At 38.8% G+C, this 18,897-nt stretch overlaps 1 protein-coding gene across 1 annotated transcript in view; it reads left to right on the top strand.

The window, feature by feature from the left end:
* Positions 1-13,514, top strand: part of LOC144819505 (uncharacterized) — a 102,295-nt gene extending 88,781 nt beyond the window's left edge. Inside the window, exon 2 of the mRNA XM_078677358.1 lies at positions 13,261-13,514. The gene's annotated coding sequence lies outside the window, so the exon portion shown is untranslated. The remainder of the gene's footprint in view (positions 1-13,260) is intronic.
* The last annotated feature ends 5,383 nt before the right edge of the window (positions 13,515-18,897 follow it).

Below are 18,897 nucleotides of genomic sequence, written 5' to 3'. Positions count from 1 at the left end.
ATGTTTTTAGTGTTTCCTAGAATATGTGTTATTTAGACTAAGTAGTAGCAGTTGGTGAGAGAAAATAGAATGAACTGTATTTGAAGATTCTATTTAATACTGAAAGAATATATGATTTTGAGTAACCAATATACTTAATCAAGACAATTAGACAATGTCAAATACAAGTAAATTGTTTGTGTAGAGATTTGCAGAATAACTACATTAATAAGTGTATTAGAGTTCTAAAACATTATACTAGGCAAACTATATTCTTGCTACATAATGTATTATAAAGAACCTTTACTAGAAGTGTAAAATTGCAATTGTGCAATTTGGTAAAATTTGCATCAAACTCCATGTTTAGTCCCCTGTTCAGCGCCCTGATGCCTTTGTGGCCTTGGCCCTTGCTATTTAAAAACAATAATGTCAAAAAAACGAATGAAAGCTTATTCACAGTGCTATGGGAGGTATTATGTAGTTATTCAAACAGGTTTCTAATTCTTTCTTCATTATTTATGCAGTGGAGCATAATATGTCCTATCACAAAATAAAACAAACATGTTTGTTCTGTTTTTCTCAGAGGAGTGTTTCAAATGTTGTGTAATATTTTCCTATGTGTGCTGTCTCTTGAGCTTTATTGAGATTTATTGCCCATGTGTAAACACATACGGGCGTCTCTTTCGTGCACTGCCAGGAGCCAATGGCTAATACATCAATAAACTGGTACTGATGTCAACTAAAGGAAAAGAAAAGTACAACTAACCGACAGAGTATAAATTTGAAGCACTGTAAAAGTGAACAGAACCTATCCGGTTACTGCAAGGCTCACAGTCGAGAATGAAATTTGACATTACTCGTTTTAGCTACCTGCTTAGCTATATATCTTACTTATATTTTGGTGCCTGGTCTTATTTTTTTCCCCAGTTAAACGCTGAAAAGAGCTCAGGGACTCTGATAATGGGGGCAGCAAGGCTTTGCGTGCATAAAAATGGCTGTGTCCTTTGTTGCCGGACAAGATCTATAAGGCCATGTACAGGCTATAACAAGAGTCAACACCTGTCCTTGTTCTACCAGGGAGCCTAAGTAGCAGCTCAAGCAGTAAGGAAGGGACGGTACAACATGTCTTTCATACAACGTTTGTTCTTGTTTTATGATGATGAAACTGGGAAACATCATTCACTTTTCTCATGGTGCAGTCACCAGCGCTTCTTTCCATAGCCTTTAACAGCACCCCCACAAACCATTCATTGCAAAACTCAATCTGCAGTCTGCCTTCCTTGCTTTCTCCTCAGTGTTTGAGAACTGCTCCAGTGCTAGCTGATGTAAACACTCTAAGCACAGAACAGTGCTAGTCAACACACACATTTCTAAAAGGCAATAGTAGAAAGCAGTCTTTCAAAACCTGAGCAGGACTTGAGTACATCTGCAGCACTTTCATTAAGACAGTAAAAGAAAAAGGAGAATGGTAACATGCTGACTCAGTGCTATCCCTGGCATTTATTTTATTACGGGCTGCTCATAACACTAAATTCATCCACTGTGTCATTCAGAAAAGGCGCCTCCGATCTGCTAATAAGCTGTGCCCTCAAAAGCGACAGACTACCACAGTAGACCAGGTCTCCACAACCTCACCAGTGAGGCACTGAATGCTCATAGTGCCTGTCCCAATTAGGCTTCCACATCTCTGCCATTGCTTGTGTTTTTCTGCACAGGGGTGATGGAATGGAATACTATGAGGGTTAATTAATAGTAGGTATATTTATTTTTTCTACTAGCCCTTGACAGAAAACAAAAAACGACATCATGCAGAAAGGTGCATGCCCTCAAGGCACAAAACATCAGCGTGTGATATATATTCTGTAGAAACAGGGATGGAGTGCAGAAGGAGGCTTTGGATTCCACTTGCTGCCACACAAATATATGTCAATATCTAATGGCAGATTACTTTTTTGTAAGCCTGTGAAGATCAAGACAGGCTCCTGCAGCAGCAGGCACATTGAAACAATATGCTGAATTTGTGTTTTCATGAAGTACTGGTTGAACATTTTAATGTTCTTTCCCTCTTAACTCAGGAGCAGATTCTTTTTAAAGGTTTAAAGTGAAAGTTTATAGAAAGAATTTGCAACAATAACACTTAAATAAACAACATAATCATTGATCAGATAATCATAAATCTTGAAAAAAGAACACAACATAACACCATCAGGATAACAACTACATAGCTACAATGAGATAAACAATATAAATTCAGAAAATAAAACATAATAAATAGAACAATATACTTAGTCTGAATAAATCATGTAGGTTTAGGCACTTCTTCAATTCGAGGATTATGAGTTTGTGCGTCTTGAGCAGACTTATCCAAAAAAGAGGTAACTGGGAGCCATAAAAGGTCTCTTTTAATAGCTAATGAAACAGTGTATATGTATGCCCTATCAAGTCTATGGTGGTAACATACACCGTACCACCATGCTTGAAAGGACACTTGAGAAGTATCCTTCCAAGATTTGGTAAATTGTTGAAAAGCTACTGCAAGAAGTAAATCAATTATACAAAAACGCCCTGGATTGAGATGACCAATAATCAGAAGTGCTGCCCAGAAAAAGATTAATAAAATTAAAAGGAGAATGTGAATTAAAAATAGAATGTATCTGTTTCCAAACTTTTAGCCAAAAGTCATATATAAGAGGGCACTCGAATAACATATGTTTAAGATCTGCAAACGGTTGAGAACAGGACCAACAATTGGAAGATACTGAAGAATCTAATTTAACAGGTGTAATTAATAGTCTATTATAAATAAAAAAAATATGGTTGTATTAGCCGCTCTAGAAGACTTTCTTATTTTGGACCAAATCTTATTCCAAAGAGATGTGGGAAAAGTGGATCGTAGATCTATTTCCCAAAGATGTTCCACTTCTGTTTTATCTCTATCTACTGGGATTAGAGTTAAATGCTTTTATATTGATGCAGATAGTAAGGTATCTAATAGCTTGCAAATAGGAGAAGGAAAGAATGAAGATAACTGTTCAGAAGAGAAATTGTGATAAGCCACCTGTATTGCTGAGATAAGTAATCTATATTTATCTTCATACGAAGCTGGAAGCGAAATAAGTGATTGCACTTCAGAAAAAGGACAACAGGAACTATCATGATATAATTGAGAAACCCATTTCAAACCTTTAGAGTACCAATCTTTCCAAAAAATAACTGTGTTGTTGATTTTAATCGAAACATTATACCAAATAGAAGAGGCTAAAAATTGATCTTTATGTGATTTGAAGGAAATAAAAATATGGGAATGTATCTTGCACATATTTTTGAAAATTGGAAGAGGTAAGAATGTAGGCCTGGACATGAAAGACAAACACTACAGCAGGGAAAATGGACTGAAAAAAGATTTCCCCAGATCTGCCCATAAAGGTATAGATACAACATCATTATCTTGTAAAAAAAAAGGCAGAATGTTTAAGACAAAATGCTAGATGATATTTACCAAAGTCCGTTAAATTAACTCCTCCCAAATGTTCTGGTTTTTTAAGTTTACACAGAGACATCCTAGATTTTTCCCATTCCATAAAAATGTAGACAAAATTGAGTAAACTTTTTGTAGTAAGTTTGGGGAATATTAACAGGTATTTTTGAAATATAAAACAATATAATAAGAACAAGCATCATCTTGATGGTATCAAGATGACCCCACCAGGATAGAAATAGGGGATTCCAGCGAGATGTAAGTTCTAGAAAGATTGTAGATAAGGAGTTCAAATTCAGAGTGATAGAATTCTTAACAGAGTCCGAAAACAATAGGCCAAGATATTTAATTTTATCTGGACTCCAATGAAACGAAGATGCATTAAAGTCAGCATAGAAACATACATTATTTAAAGGAAGAATTTCACATTTATCCGCATTTAATTTACAACCTGTGACCGATGCAAAGCTATCTACTTCCAATAAAAACACTGGTAAAGACGACTGTGGATGTGAAATAAATAAGAGGCTATCATCAGCATAAACTGAAAGTTTAAGTTGAGAGTTTCCATAAGAGAAATCAGTAATTTGTGGATTAGAACGAATCTTTATTAAAAAGGGTTCTAAGGCGAGAATAAATAATAAAGGGGTTTGAGGGCAACCTTGTCGTACACCTCTGCGAAGAGGAAAATAAGGAGACATCAGACGATTAACTAAAATAGAAGACTTGGGAGAAGAATAGAGCAATGAAATAACTTGAATACATTTGGGACCAAACCCAAAGCAGAGGAGAGTGGCAAAAAGCAAAGACCAATTAACTCTATCAAACGCTTTTTCCGCATCTAAAGAAATCGCTGCTAGGGAAGACTTGTAATATTAGGATTTACTGATAACATTACAAAATAAGCGACTATTATCGGAGAGAGGTCTACCTTTTAAAAATCCCCATTGATCTCTCCCAATTAAGGGGCCGATTATGATGGCGGACGGACCTGAGTCCGTCCGCCACCATAGAGTAGGAGGGACCGTCCGCAGGGGCAGCGGAGGTCCCTCCGTGCAAATTAGGATGTGACCGCCACCCTGGCGGTCACATCCTGTATTTTTATCATTGCAGCGGGTGCTGCTTGAAGCAGCACCCGCAGCAATGATAAAAATGTAAGTTGTGCATTTGCATGCACAAAGCGGCAGGCACCTCGCGGTGCCTGCCGCTTTGTGCAGGCAAATGCAGGGGGGTACCATAGGTCCCCCATGTGCACCCCCCACCCCCCCTTCACAAACACAAATCCGTATGCCTTTACACGGCCGAAATGCCGCCGTGTAAAGGCATCTTTCTGCAGACATCCTAATATGGCTGGCGGTGTCTGATAGACACCGCCAGCCATGTTAATGCTTTTCCGCTGCGGGCGGAATCCGCCCGCGGCGGAAAAGCGGAGGACAGATAGTAAGACCCACCAGCCATCCTAATATGGCGGTGGGTCTTTCAAGGCTCCGCGGCGGATTTCCCGCATCCTCCGGGCCGGCGGTGGCTTCCGCCGGCCCGGTGGATGCGGGAAATCCGCAATCGTAATAGGCCCCTAAATGTGGGGAAAAATTTGCCAGACGTAGAGCTAAAAATGTGGTCGAAATCTTATAGTCTAAATTAATTAAAGAAATTGGGTGATAATTCTTACATAATCTATGGTCTTTACCGTCTTTAGGAAGAAGGCATATCAATGCTTCTTGAACCACGGATCACTTAGATGAAATAAAATAATGAAAGAGGTGGTGTAATTTAGGTATAAGAAAAGAAGAGAAATATGAGTAGAATTTGATAGTGAAACAGTCAGGTCCAAGAGCTTTGCCTTGTTTAATAGAACGAATAGCAGTAGAAATATCTTGTATCTGAATATCTTGTTCTAATAAAGAAAAATCTAAGTCAGGGTGTGTAGGTGCAGGAATGGAAGATAAATAATTAGAGGAGTCATGTGTGTCTGACTGGAACTCTGGGGAATAAAGCGTCTGATAAAATTTTGTAAATTCTGAAAGAATATCTTCGGTCTTATATAGATTTTGATTAGAAGGAGTTAGAATAGAATCAATAATAGTACTTCTTTATTGATCTTAAGGTAAATTGCAAGAAGTTTCCCTGATTTATTCCGACCTCCATAATACTTTGCACTGGCCTTGAGTAAAAAAGAATTAGCATTGTCTGTAGAAATCAGGGTTGGGATCCCGCCCTATACCCTCTAGGAAAGCCAAGAATCTGGGAGTCCTGGTGGATAACAAACTCACCATGGGGGACCAAGTGAACCAGGTAACGTCTGCCTGTTTTATAGTCCTCAGGATAATCAAAAAAACAAGCTCTTCCTCTCAGCCAGCAACCTTAGGCTCTGATTTAGTCCCGCCTGGACTATTGCAACAGCCTCTATCTTAATGTATAGAAACAACATATGTACAAGTTGCAACTGGTCCAGAATGCGGCAGTCAGACTGCTGTCGGATACTGCTAGGTTTGCCTCGGTTAGAGGAGAGCTGAGGAAATTACATTGGCTTCCAATCCCACTTAGATCACGGTTTAAGGCCCTTTGTGTGGTCTTTAAGGCAGTGAACGGGATTGGCCCGGAGTTTCTTAAACACATGCTCATTTGGTATGTCCCCAGCAGAACCCTGCGTTCCTCCAGGTCTAAACTAGTTCGAACTCCTATGTTTAAGAAAACTAACTGGGGAGGCCGAAGTTTCTTTCACTGCACCTCCAAAGCATGGAACGAGCTTCCGTTCCACCTCAGAAATGCCCCAGATCTTATCTCCTTTCGGAAGGGTTTGAAAACCTGGCTTTTCTCTGAATAATCAGTTCACGGTTTTCCCCAGGTAACTAGGACCCAGCGCCAGGACACCCTAGGGTAGCAGCGCGCTTTACAAGTTCTAATAACATAACATAACTTCAGCACGCACTGGGCAAGGAAGTAGTACTTGGGCCTTGCTCCAGGAGGGGGCAACCAGTGGAAGAGGAAGTGAAGCCGGCACCCGCTGACCAAGGAGAACCAAGGAAATGAGAATGAAGGTGAAGCGATCCAGTGGTAAGTAATCGTCAGGCTAAAAGCCCATGTAAAAAAACAAAAGGCCTGATTACGAGTTGAGGTGTTATTTACAGCCTCTGATAAATAGCAATACCACAGGATACGCCATTTATTGGGTGCGATAAATAACATCTAATATGAATTTATGGGGAATAACATGCAGATTTTGGTGTTTAACTAACCAAAAACTGCATGAGAGAGTAACTGCTGTGTGTTTTCTCCTGTTAAATTTGGAAAGTTTGCCCTGCCAAAATTTAACAAGTGTTGGGTTATTTAACGTATCCAATTATAAATCTGGTTCTTCTTCACTCTTGCTATGTGAATTCCTATCCTCTTTCTTTAAGAATATGTTCCAACCCATGTATCAGTCATTTTCCACTGTTTTGCAACTACTCCTGCTAATTTACTGTCAGCTCCGATGAGGCACAGGAATTTGCACAATCTTTATGGAATCCATTGAACAATAGAGCATGCAATACGCCCTGCATGGATAATGCAGATGATACCTCTTATAACTTCTCCAGTATCACGTCAAATAGTAAATGTATCCTTTGAATCTGAAACTCTTCCTTCCGAATGGAAAAGGACATGCATCAGTCCCCTACTCATAAAAACTCATTTTAGATACTTCCTCATTAGGCAATTATAATCCCAGCTCTCTGCTGGCATTTAGTGCGCAGCTTGTAGAAAAGGAAGCTAGAGCTCAAGTCTCTGAGTTCATAATAGATAACAATACTTAATCCTGCTCAAGCAAGTTTCAGGTCCTATCATAGAAAAGTTGTGCTGGTAGCAATTCGTAATGGATTCCATATAACTTTGCACCAGGGAGGTGCAGAAGTGATGATTCTACTTGAGCTCTCTCCGGCCTCTGACACTGTATTTCATGCTGCACTAGTGAGTAGGCTTAGTGGTTGGAATGTCAGATATGTCTTTACTTAGGATGTAGTTGAGCATAGGAGGAAGCCAGGTCAGACTTGCTCTCACTTTTGGCTTTTGTGCTGGCATCTCAATGCGGCTGTGGCACCAAAGACACGAAGAGTGGAGGCAAACTTGTCACTTTTCCAGAACACTTCCAGATAGCTAGAAATAGCAGATTCTGGAAGAACAAGCCATCTGTCAACTTTAGCAATTGTGGAATTTAGCATGGGGCAGCTCGTGCTCCCATTACGTGTCCATCACAGTTTTTGTTTTCTTCCATAGGGGTTCGTCAAACAGGGACATCTATGGTTCTCCTTGCTTGCTCCTATTTTTCCCTCATGTCTTCATTTCTCTACCACCAATGGAAGCCACTGCTACTGTGGAACAGTACAGCTGCTGTTGCCCTTAGCCCTCACCATTGATACTACCTTGAGTAAGGAATAGTTCCCTTCCGTATTTGACACTTACTTCGATGGTATTTTACCCGTTGAGGCAAGATTGTGACTATTTCCATTCATGTAATTAACTGTTTTTCAGTGATCCATTGGAATTGGTCCCTTCGCCTGTAGGTATCTTGGCCTCTAATACTTCTCAGCAAGATTCATGGGAACTAATCCCTTCAAATCTCCATCTTAATTGCTTCTGGGAGTGAAACCTTAACACCTACACTCTGATCCAGTCACCTACCTCCTTTTGTAAGATCTATATCTAGATTTTGGTATTAAGATCTATTGTTCAAAGTATGGAAGTCATGGAGTTCACATTGAGTATCCAAGAAATATCCCTTTTACAGAATAATCGATGCCTATCCTTTAGAGGATTCTGCCATGAAAACAGAAGGAAAGATCTGAATAGGAGTCACATCTTTCTAAGAAACTGCAGTCAGGCAGTTTTTATGCTTTACTTCAAGTTATCAGTTGGGTCCTTGTTGGAGTGCTACTAGTCTCTTCTCTTAACCCCACACTATTTAATCTGTATATGGCCATGCTTACTCATCTTTTTGTCTACCTGTTCCTTCAATCTGACTTGTTTGTGCCATGCCAATTAATTCTTAGACTGGATGGAAACAGTGAACTTGCTTTCCACAACTTTTGCTCCCGATTCATTATGGTTATGGACTGGGATGTCAGAAACCACTTGAAACTGATATCAGACAAACAAAGATTATGGTATTGAGTGCACCCCTTCACTCTGGTTATCTGCTTGGTAGATAGATATGGCTGTGTCACTATTCCAGTCCTCGATTAGCATAGAAGACCACATAACTAATATAAACATTATATGAATCTTTTGTCTCTATGTTTATTTTGTTTTTCCTTAGGCTGCGTAAGATGTTGAAGTGTTAACACCTTCAAGGAATGCATTGGTTCCACATATCAGTCTTATTATCCGCTAAATTGAGTGATTATTTTAAAGGCAGTATTTCGACCCTGAAGAAAGACCACTGGTCCTGTACTTGGGCAAGAATTAAGGCAGAAACATGTCGTCCAAGCCTCTGGGTCATAACAAGCCCCTGTCATCTATTTTTAGTCTCAATACTTTTTATCCTCTCTATTCTCAACAACTGAGCGCACACACAAGACATCTTTGGGCACCCATAATTCACACATAGAGAGATCCCCTGTCTTTCAGGGGTATAGTCCACATTGGTAACCATTCTAACCAATGGGAGGTGGAGCCCTATGATAAAGCATGCCACGCTCTGAGGGGTGAGGGCTTATGTTCTATTAATATGACTATTTTCAGAGGAATTCCCTCTGTGTGAATATGAGCGACATTTAGAGGTTTGATAACGTGATGCTAGAGAAGCTCTAGTTTCATCCCCAAGTAGGCACACATTGTTTGTCGACCTCCCTTAGCTAAAGAAAAGACGACTTAGATGCAGTTCCATATATGTTTCTTGATTTTATTTAATTTTTCACAATTTCTTGTTTCAAAGTTTCTTAGAATAAGGCGGATTCACATAACTGTGATTTGAATCATTTTTCGATGTTGCAGTTCAGACATTGTCTACTGAGTATGTCCAATGCATTTCGGGCATTTAGAAAACAGCCCTTCATCAGGGACTTGACACTAGGAGCAAAATGAATATAAACACGATTTAGTAAATTATAGTAATAAGATAGGCAAACATATGTGGTTGTTGGCAATAAAACCTAACACATTTTGTCCACAAGGAAAGTTTAAACCACAAGCACTAAATAACACCGTAATCATTACTGTTGATACAAAGTTATGCATCTAACCATTGGAGCAAAGTTATACATGTAACAAAGAAAGTAGCTCGGAGTATCACTTACATGCCTGTGTTCAAAGTGTAGGTGAACCTAACAAAACAAAAGTTTGTAAAAAAAACGGGATTAGGACCACTATGCTCGATATGAGATAGTTCAAGGTTGGTTGTTTAACCTAGCAAAGGGATATGAACTAACCTATTTAGAGTCGGTGAATGCCTTCGGTCCGGTACTCGTCTCCGCCAAAACGCCGGCTGAACACTTGGGTTTGCCGCGTTCATAATATTCAAAACACCTGAGTCATGTGACTAGTCACATGGGTCTCGAGACACTGTGAAAAGACTATAATCTATGAGCGTTTACTCGTATTGAAAGGAAAAAACTCGTACCTGGAGTTTAATATGGAAAAGAAGTGAGAACGCCTATCTTGGATAAAAATATATGTTAAATCCTATTCTCAAAAGCGAGAGCAAAAAAAGCGTATAAATTAATCATAAATTTTAATAAACTGTGGGATAGGTTAGGTGCAGACTCGAACTGGGATAAGAGCGGTCAGGAGTCCTGTTCGCTATTCATGGAGCCATAGGGAGGGTAATGTTAATCGTGCTAGGGAAATCGTGTCAGTGTGTGTGATGGTAGGAAACGAACACAATGACAACAAGAAGGTATGCAGAGCAATACAATCATAAATTATAAATAACATGAGAATTCAATCCTCTCGTTGAGTCCTGTAGGTTTCTGAGTTGATAATTTATGAATCCAGTAGTTCTCTCTCTGTAGCAGAAATTTATTATTGTCTCTGCCTTCAGTTTTCAACACAGTTTCAAGAACAATAAACTTGACTTGGGAAACATTATGCTGAGACTCCACAAAATGTGCAGATAATGCTGATTTTAAATTTTTCAGACGAATGTTTGATTTATGTTCTGTTAAGCGTACTTTCAACTTGCGTTCAGTTTTTCCTACATATAGCTTCCCACAGGGACACTTAATACCATAGATCAAATTGCTAGAATCACAAGTAGCACTGACTTTGAGTTTGATAGGATATCCTTGTGTAGGATGATTGATGATGTTTCCTTTAATAGTGTTATTACAGTTGCCGCAGTTTAAACAAGGCTTTGTTCCAGAAAATGAACCTGTCTGTCTTGGTTGATATTGAACTATTTCTCCCAGATTCTTGGCCCTAGTGAATGCAAAAATCGGTGGTTGACTAAATGAATTTCTGAAATCTGGTTCCATGTTGAGGATGGCCCAATGTTTGTTGATGATCCGCTTGAATTTGTTACTGCTAGTTGAATATTTGGAAACCACTACTGTTCGTGTTTGTTCTTTTTTGATGGTTGGTGTTAGGAGTTGGGCTCTATCAGTATTCTCAATTCTCTTTTTAGTTGTTTCAACAAGGGACTTCGGGTAACCTCTATTGGTGAATTTAGTTGACATTTCCGAGAGTCTCTGTTGAAGGGTGGTTGGATCTGAGGTAATCCTTTTGACCCTTGCCATTTGAGAATATGGCAAATTCCGTATTAAATTAGGTTCATGAAAGCTGGAATACAGAAGCATGTTATTCCTATCTGTTGGCTTAACATATAGATCGGTAATAAATCCTTGTGGAGTTACAGTGATTCTTGTGTCAAGAAAATTGACTGAAGTATCCGATATGTTCCAGGTTAGCTGAATACGTGGATCAATGGCATTAAAGTTGTGCAGTTCCTTTTTCAATGATTCCTCCGAATCAGTCCAAATGATGAAAAAATCATCAATGTATCTTGCAATCATTTTGAGATGTTTGGTCCAGTTTATGTTCTTGAGAATATGTTGATTTTCATACCATTCCATGAAAATATTGGCGTATACGGGGGCCGCTGAGTTTCCCATAGCCATCCCGGTAAGCTGTTGGTACCATTCATTTTTGATCTTAAAATAGCTATGGTACAACGTGTAGTACATCAGTTCCATAAGAAATAGTTGGAATTGTTGGTCTAGATCTGTTTTCAGTAATGCTGATTCAATAGCCTCAATCCCCATGTCATGGGGTATACTCGTGTATAAACTACAGACGTCCGCAGTGCATAGGAGTATTTTTTCTGTGTTGTTAAGAGGTATTTTTTGTAATTTCAATAAGAAATCTGAAGTGTCCTTAATGTAAGTTTGTGCAGCTTGTACTGACGGTTGTAAGTAAGTTGACCAATGGGTTGATGGAAACTCCCTTTGGTGGAGACTATTGGTCTCATGGGAGGACTTTGAATATCCTTGTGTATTTTAGGCGTCATCCTTAGAGAAGGGCTTTTAGGATTTGTGGTGGTTAAGAACGTTTTGGTTCTATCAGTAATAGTACCTTCTTTGTGAGCACGTTCAATGATGTCTTTAAGCGTGGTGTAGTATTCCATCGTAGGGTTGGTAGTAAGTTTGCTATATGTTGTCGTGTCATTAATGTGTTCCGTCACTTTATGATCATACATAGTAGTGTTCATTATGACAATAGCTCCCCCTTTGTCAGCCTTCGTAAGGGTTATTTTTTCATTTGTAGATATTCTTTTTAGTGTATCCAGATCTTTTTGAGTGATATTCCTTTTGGATGGTTTACGATGTTTGATTTTGTTAAGGTCTTGCTTAACCATGTTTTCAAACAAATCTAGTGTTTTGTGGCTCATTGGTGCTTGGAATGAGCTTTGTGGTCGTAATCCCAACAGTTGGTCTTTCTCTTGTGATGGGCGTTCCGGTATGACATTATCAAAAAAATGCCTAAGTCTGAGTTTCCGCATCAACTTAAAGAAACTGACCTCCAGTTCCAATTGGTCGGTGGACGTGGTTGGTACAAAAGAAGTACCTTTTTGTAGTAATTGTAATTCGTGAGTATTGAATCTTTGGTCACTGATGTTAATGACTAGGTGTTCAGTGGTTGAGTTTTCTTCGGTTTCTTGTCTTTCTCCTTGGTTGTAGATGATGTGCTTCGTGTATTGGGTGGTTCCCTTTCTTTCTCTTTTTCTTTTGCTTCTCCGGGGTCTCCTTTTTGGGATTGACCCTGTTCTAAAAAAGGACTCTTATCAGGTATTTTGCTGGTAGTTGGTTCCACTATAATGATGGGTTCTTGTGGTGTCCGTGTCGGTTGTGCTTGACGTGGTTTTTGTCTTTGTTCACTGTCAGTGGATGAGGTATCGGTATTTGAATTGTAAGGACGGTTTCTACGTTTCTGGGCATAGATGTCTGCCCATGTATATACCTCTCCTAGTCGGTAATCCAAAGTATCCCGTTTAAATTTCCTGATTTTGCGTTCATTAATTTCTCTTGTGTGTCGGTCAATCTGGTTTTTAATGTCTTCCAGGGTGACGCTGAGTTCTTCTTCAGTCATCATCTTGGAGAGTTCAGTTGATGTATCCTGAATTTCTGTGGAAAGTTCCTCCAAGATGGTGGAAAGCTCTTGAATGATTAGGAGAATAAGGTCCAGTGAACATTTATTTAGAATCTCATACCACCGTTCTTGGAATTTTTTGGAGTGTTTGCATAGGGAAGGTTTAAGGGCAATCCTCAGTCCTCGTGGTATACGTAAGTTCTTATGATATTTGATGAGAGTACTCGCGTGAAGTTGTTGATTAGTTTTCCTCTTGGATAGGTAAAGTAATTGTTTGATTGTTTGCTCTTTAGACCGACTTGTGGTTTCTTGTGTGAGTTCCTCCCTGATGAGAGAATATATTTGGTCCACATCTTTTGATTCGAATGCAAAGGTGGAGGCTCTGGCCTCAGTGCTCTTAGAGATCTCATCGTAGTTACTCATATTGTAAATCAATATAATGTCAAATTGAAAGTTCCAAGATGCGTGCTATCAAACTGTTGGACACAGAAGAGGAAATGTACTTGTAGTAGTTGATGCACAGCTGATGTTTCAATAAAAGTTTAACACAAATTATAGATTCATTACTTATTGTTCGTTGGTGCTCTACCAGGTGGCGTCGCGGGTCCTACCGACGTCAGGTAAACTTTGATAACGTGATGCTAGAGAAGCTCTAGTTTCATCCCCAAGTAGGCACACATTGTTTGTCGACCTCCCTTAGCTAAAGAAAAGACGACTTAGATGCAGTTCCATATATGTTTCTTGATTTTATTTAATTTTTCACAATTTCTTGTTTCAAAGTTTCTTAGAATAAGGCGGATTAACATAACTGTGATTTAAATCATGTTTCAATGTTGCAGTTCAGACATTGTCTACTGAGTATGTCCAATGCATTTCGGGCATTTAGAAAACAGCCCTTCATCAGGGACTTGACACTAGGAGCAAAATGAATATAAACACGATTTAGTAAATTATAGTAATAAGATAGGCAAACATATGTGGTTGTTGGCAATAAAACCTAACACATTTTGTCCACAAGGAAAGTTTAAACCACAAGCACTAAATAACACCGTAATCATTACTGTTGATACAAAGTTATGCATCTAACCATTGGAGCAAAGTTATACATGTAACAAAGAAAGTAGCTCGGAGTATCACTTACATGCCTGTGTTCAAAGTGTAGGTGAACCTAACAAAACAAAAGTTTGTAAAAAAAACGGGATTAGGACCACTATGCTCGATATGAGATAGTTCAAGGTTGGTTGTTTAACCTAGCAAAGGGATATGAACTAACCTATTTAGAGTCGGTGAATGCCTTCGGTCCGGTACTCGTCTCCGCCAAAACGCCGGCTGAACACTTGGGTTTGCCGCGTTCATAATATTCAAAACACCTGAGTCATGTGACTAGTCACATGGGTCTCGAGACACTGTGAAAAGACTATAATCTATGAGCGTTTACTCGTATTGAAAGGAAAAAACTCGTACCTGGAGTTTAATATGGAAAAGAAGTGAGAACGCCTATCTTGGATAAAAATATATGTTAAATCCTATTCTCAAAAGCGAGAGCAAAAAAAGCGTATAAATTAATCATAAATTTTAATAAACTGTGGGATAGGTTAGGTGCAGACTCGAACTGGGATAAGAGCGGTCAGGAGTCCTGTTCGCTATTCATGGAGCCATAGGGAGGGTAATGTTAATCGTGCTAGGGAAATCGTGTCAGTGTGTGTGATGGTAGGAAACGAACACAATGACAACAAGAAGGTATGCAGAGCAATACAATCATAAATTATAAATAACATGAGAATTCAATCCTCTCGTTGAGTCCTGTAGGTTTCTGAGTTGATAATTTATGAATCCAGTAGTTCTCTCTCTGTAGCAGAAATTTATTATTGTCTCTGCCTTCAGTTTTCAACACAGTTTCAAGAACAATAAACTTGACTTGGGAAACATTATGCTGAGACTCCACAAAATGTGCAGATAATGCTGATTTTAAATTTTTCAGACGAATGTTTGATTTATGTTCTGTTAAGCGTACTTTCAACTTGCGTTCAGTTTTTCCTACATATAGCTTCCCACAGGGACACTTAATACCATAGATCAAATTGCTAGAATCACAAGTAGCACTGACTTTGAGTTTGATAGGATATCCTTGTGTAGGATGATTGATGATGTTTCCTTTAATAGTGTTATTACAGTTGCCGCAGTTTAAACAAGGCTTTGTTCCAGAAAATGAACCTGTCTGTCTTGGTTGATATTGAACTATTTCTCCCAGATTCTTGGCCCTAGTGAATGCAAAAATCGGTGGTTGACTAAATGAATTTCTGAAATCTGGTTCCATGTTGAGGATGGCCCAATGTTTGTTGATGATCCGCTTGAATTTGTTACTGCTAGTTGAATATTTGGAAACCACTACTGTTCGTGTTTGTTCTTTTTTGATGGTTGGTGTTAGGAGTTGGGCTCTATCAGTATTCTCAATTCTCTTTTTAGTTGTTTCAACAAGGGACTTCGGGTAACCTCTATTGGTGAATTTAGTTGACATTTCCGAGAGTCTCTGTTGAAGGGTGGTTGGATCTGAGGTAATCCTTTTGACCCTTGCCATTTGAGAATATGGCAAATTCCGTATTAAATTAGGTTCATGAAAGCTGGAATACAGAAGCATGTTATTCCTATCTGTTGGCTTAACATATAGATCGGTAATAAATCCTTGTGGAGTTACAGTGATTCTTGTGTCAAGAAAATTGACTGAAGTATCCGATATGTTCCAGGTTAGCTGAATACGTGGATCAATGGCATTAAAGTTGTGCAGTTCCTTTTTCAATGATTCCTCCGAATCAGTCCAAATGATGAAAAAATCATCAATGTATCTTGCAATCATTTTGAGATGTTTGGTCCAGTTTATGTTCTTGAGAATATGTTGATTTTCATACCATTCCATGAAAATATTGGCGTATACGGGGGCCGCTGAGTTTCCCATAGCCATCCCGGTAAGCTGTTGGTACCATTCATTTTTGATCTTAAAATAGCTATGGTACAACGTGTAGTACATCAGTTCCATAAGAAATAGTTGGAATTGTTGGTCTAGATCTGTTTTCAGTAATGCTGATTCAATAGCCTCAATCCCCATGTCATGGGGTATACTCGTGTATAAACTACAGACGTCCGCAGTGCATAGTCCAAAAAGGAGACCCCGGAGAAGCAAAAGAAAAAGAGAAAGAAAGGGAACCACCCAATACACGAAGCACATCATCTACAACCAAGGAGAAAGACAAGAAACCGAAGAAAACTCAACCACTGAACACCTAGTCATTAACATCAGTGACCAAAGATTCAATACTCACGAATTACAATTACTACAAAAAGGTACTTCTTTTGTACCAACCACGTCCACCGACCAATTGGAACTGGAGGTCAGTTTCTTTAAGTTGATGCGGAAACTCAGACTTAGGCATTTTTTTGATAATGTCATACCGGAACGCCCATCACAAGAGAAAGACCAACTGTTGGGATTACGACCACAAAGCTCATTCCAAGCACCAATGAGCCACAAAACACTAGATTTGTTTGAAAACATGGTTAAGCAAGACCTTAACAAAATCAAACATCGTAAACCATCCAAAAGGAATATCACTCAAAAAGATCTGGATACACTAAAAAGAATATCTACAAATGAAAAAATAACCCTTACGAAGGCTGACAAAGGGGGAGCTATTGTCATAATGAACACTACTATGTATGATCATAAAGTGACGGAACACATTAATGACACGACAACATATAGCAAACTTACTACCAACCCTACGATGGAATACTACACCACGCTTAAAGACATCATTGAACGTGCTCACAAAGAAGGTACTATTACTGATAGAACCAAAACGTTCTTAACCACCACAAATCCTAAAAGCCCTTCTCTAAGGATGACGCCTAAAATACACAAGGATATTCAAAGTCCGCCCATGAGACCAATAGTCTCCACCAAAGGGAGTTTCCATCAACCCATTGGTCAACTTATTGACAAATACTTACAACCGTCAGTACAAGCTGCACAAACTTACATTAAGGACACTTCAGATTTCTTATTGAAATTACAAAAAATACCTCTTAACAACACAGAAAAAATACTCCTATGCACTGCGGACGTCTGTAGTTTATACACGAGTATACCCCATGACATGGGGATTGAGGCTATTGAATCAGCATTACTGAAAACAGATCTAGACCAACAATTCCAACTATTTCTTATGGAACTGATGTACTACACGTTGTACCATAGCTATTTTAAGATCAAAAATGAATGGTAGCAACAGCTTACCGGGATGGCTATGGGAAACTCAGCGGCCCCCGTATACGCCAATATTTTCATGGAATGGTATGAAAATCAACATATTCTCAAGAACATAAACTGGACCAAACATCTCAAAATGATTGCAAGATACATTGATGATTTTTTCATCATTTGGACTGATTCGGAGGAATCATTGAAAAAGGAACTGCACAACTTTAATGCCATTGATCCACGTATTCAGCTAACCTGGAACATATCGGATACTTCAGTCAATTTTCTTGACACAAGAATCACTGTAACTCCACAAGGATTTATTACCGATCTATATGTTAAGCCAACAGATAGGAATAACATGCTTCTGTATTCCAGCTTTCATGAACCTAATTTAATACGGAATTTGCCATATTCTCAAATGGCAAGGGTCAAAAGGATTACCTCAGATCCAACCACCCTTCAACAGAGACTCTCGGAAATGTCAACTAAATTCACCAATAGAGGTTACCCGAAGTCCCTTGTTGAAACAACTAAAAAGAGAATTGAGAATACTGATAGAGCCCAACTCCTAACACCAACCATCAAAAAAGAACAAACACGAACAGTAGTGGTTTCCAAATATTCAACTAGCAGTAACAAATTCAAGCGGATCATCAACAAACATTGGGCCATCCTCAACATGGAACCAGATTTCAGAAATTCATTTAGTCAACCACCGATTTTTGCATTCACTAGGGCCAAGAATCTGGGAGAAATAGTTCAATATCAACCAAGACAGACAGGTTCATTTTCTGGAACAAAGCCTTGTTTAAACTGCGGCAACTGTAATAACACTATTAAAGGAAACATCATCAATCATCCTACACAAGGATATCCTATCAAACTCAAAGTCAGTGCTACTTGTGATTCTAGCAATTTGATCTATGGTATTAAGTGTCCCTGTGGGAAGCTATATGTAGGAAAAACTGAACGCAAGTTGAAAGTACGCTTAACAGAACATAAATCAAACATTCGTCTGAAAAATTTAAAATCAGCATTATCTGCACATTTTGTGGAGTCTCAGCATAATGTTTCCCAAGTCAAGTTTATTGTTCTTGAAACTGTGTTGAAAACTGAAGGCAGAGACAATAATAAATTTCTGCTACAGAGAGAGAACTACTGGATTCATAAATTATCAACTCAGAAACCTACAGGACTCAACGAGAGGATTGAATTCTCATGTTATTTATAATTTATGATTGTATTGCTCTGCATACCTTCTTGTTGTCATTGTGTTCGTTTCCTACCATCACACACACTGACACGATTTCCCTAGCACGATTAACATTACCCTCCCTATGGCTCCATGAATAGCGAACAGGACTCCTGACCGCTCTTATCCCAGTTCGAGTCTGCACCTAACCTATCCCACAGTTTATTAAAATTTATGATTAATTTATACGCTTTTTTTGCTCTCGCTTTTGAGAATAGGATTTAACATATATTTTTATCCAAGATAGGCGTTCTCACTTCTTTTCCATATTAAACTCCAGGTACGAGTTTTTTCCTTTCAATACGAGTAAACGCTCATAGATTATAGTCTTTTCACAGTGTCTCGAGACCCATGTGACTAGTCACATGACTC

This window comes from Lissotriton helveticus, chromosome 2_1 (assembly GCF_964261635.1).
Source record: "Lissotriton helveticus chromosome 2_1, aLisHel1.1, whole genome shotgun sequence".
NCBI lineage: Eukaryota > Metazoa > Chordata > Amphibia > Caudata > Salamandridae > Lissotriton > Lissotriton helveticus.
Note: the sequence above shows the minus strand (reverse complement) of the source record. Positions and strands in the feature narration are given on the sequence as shown.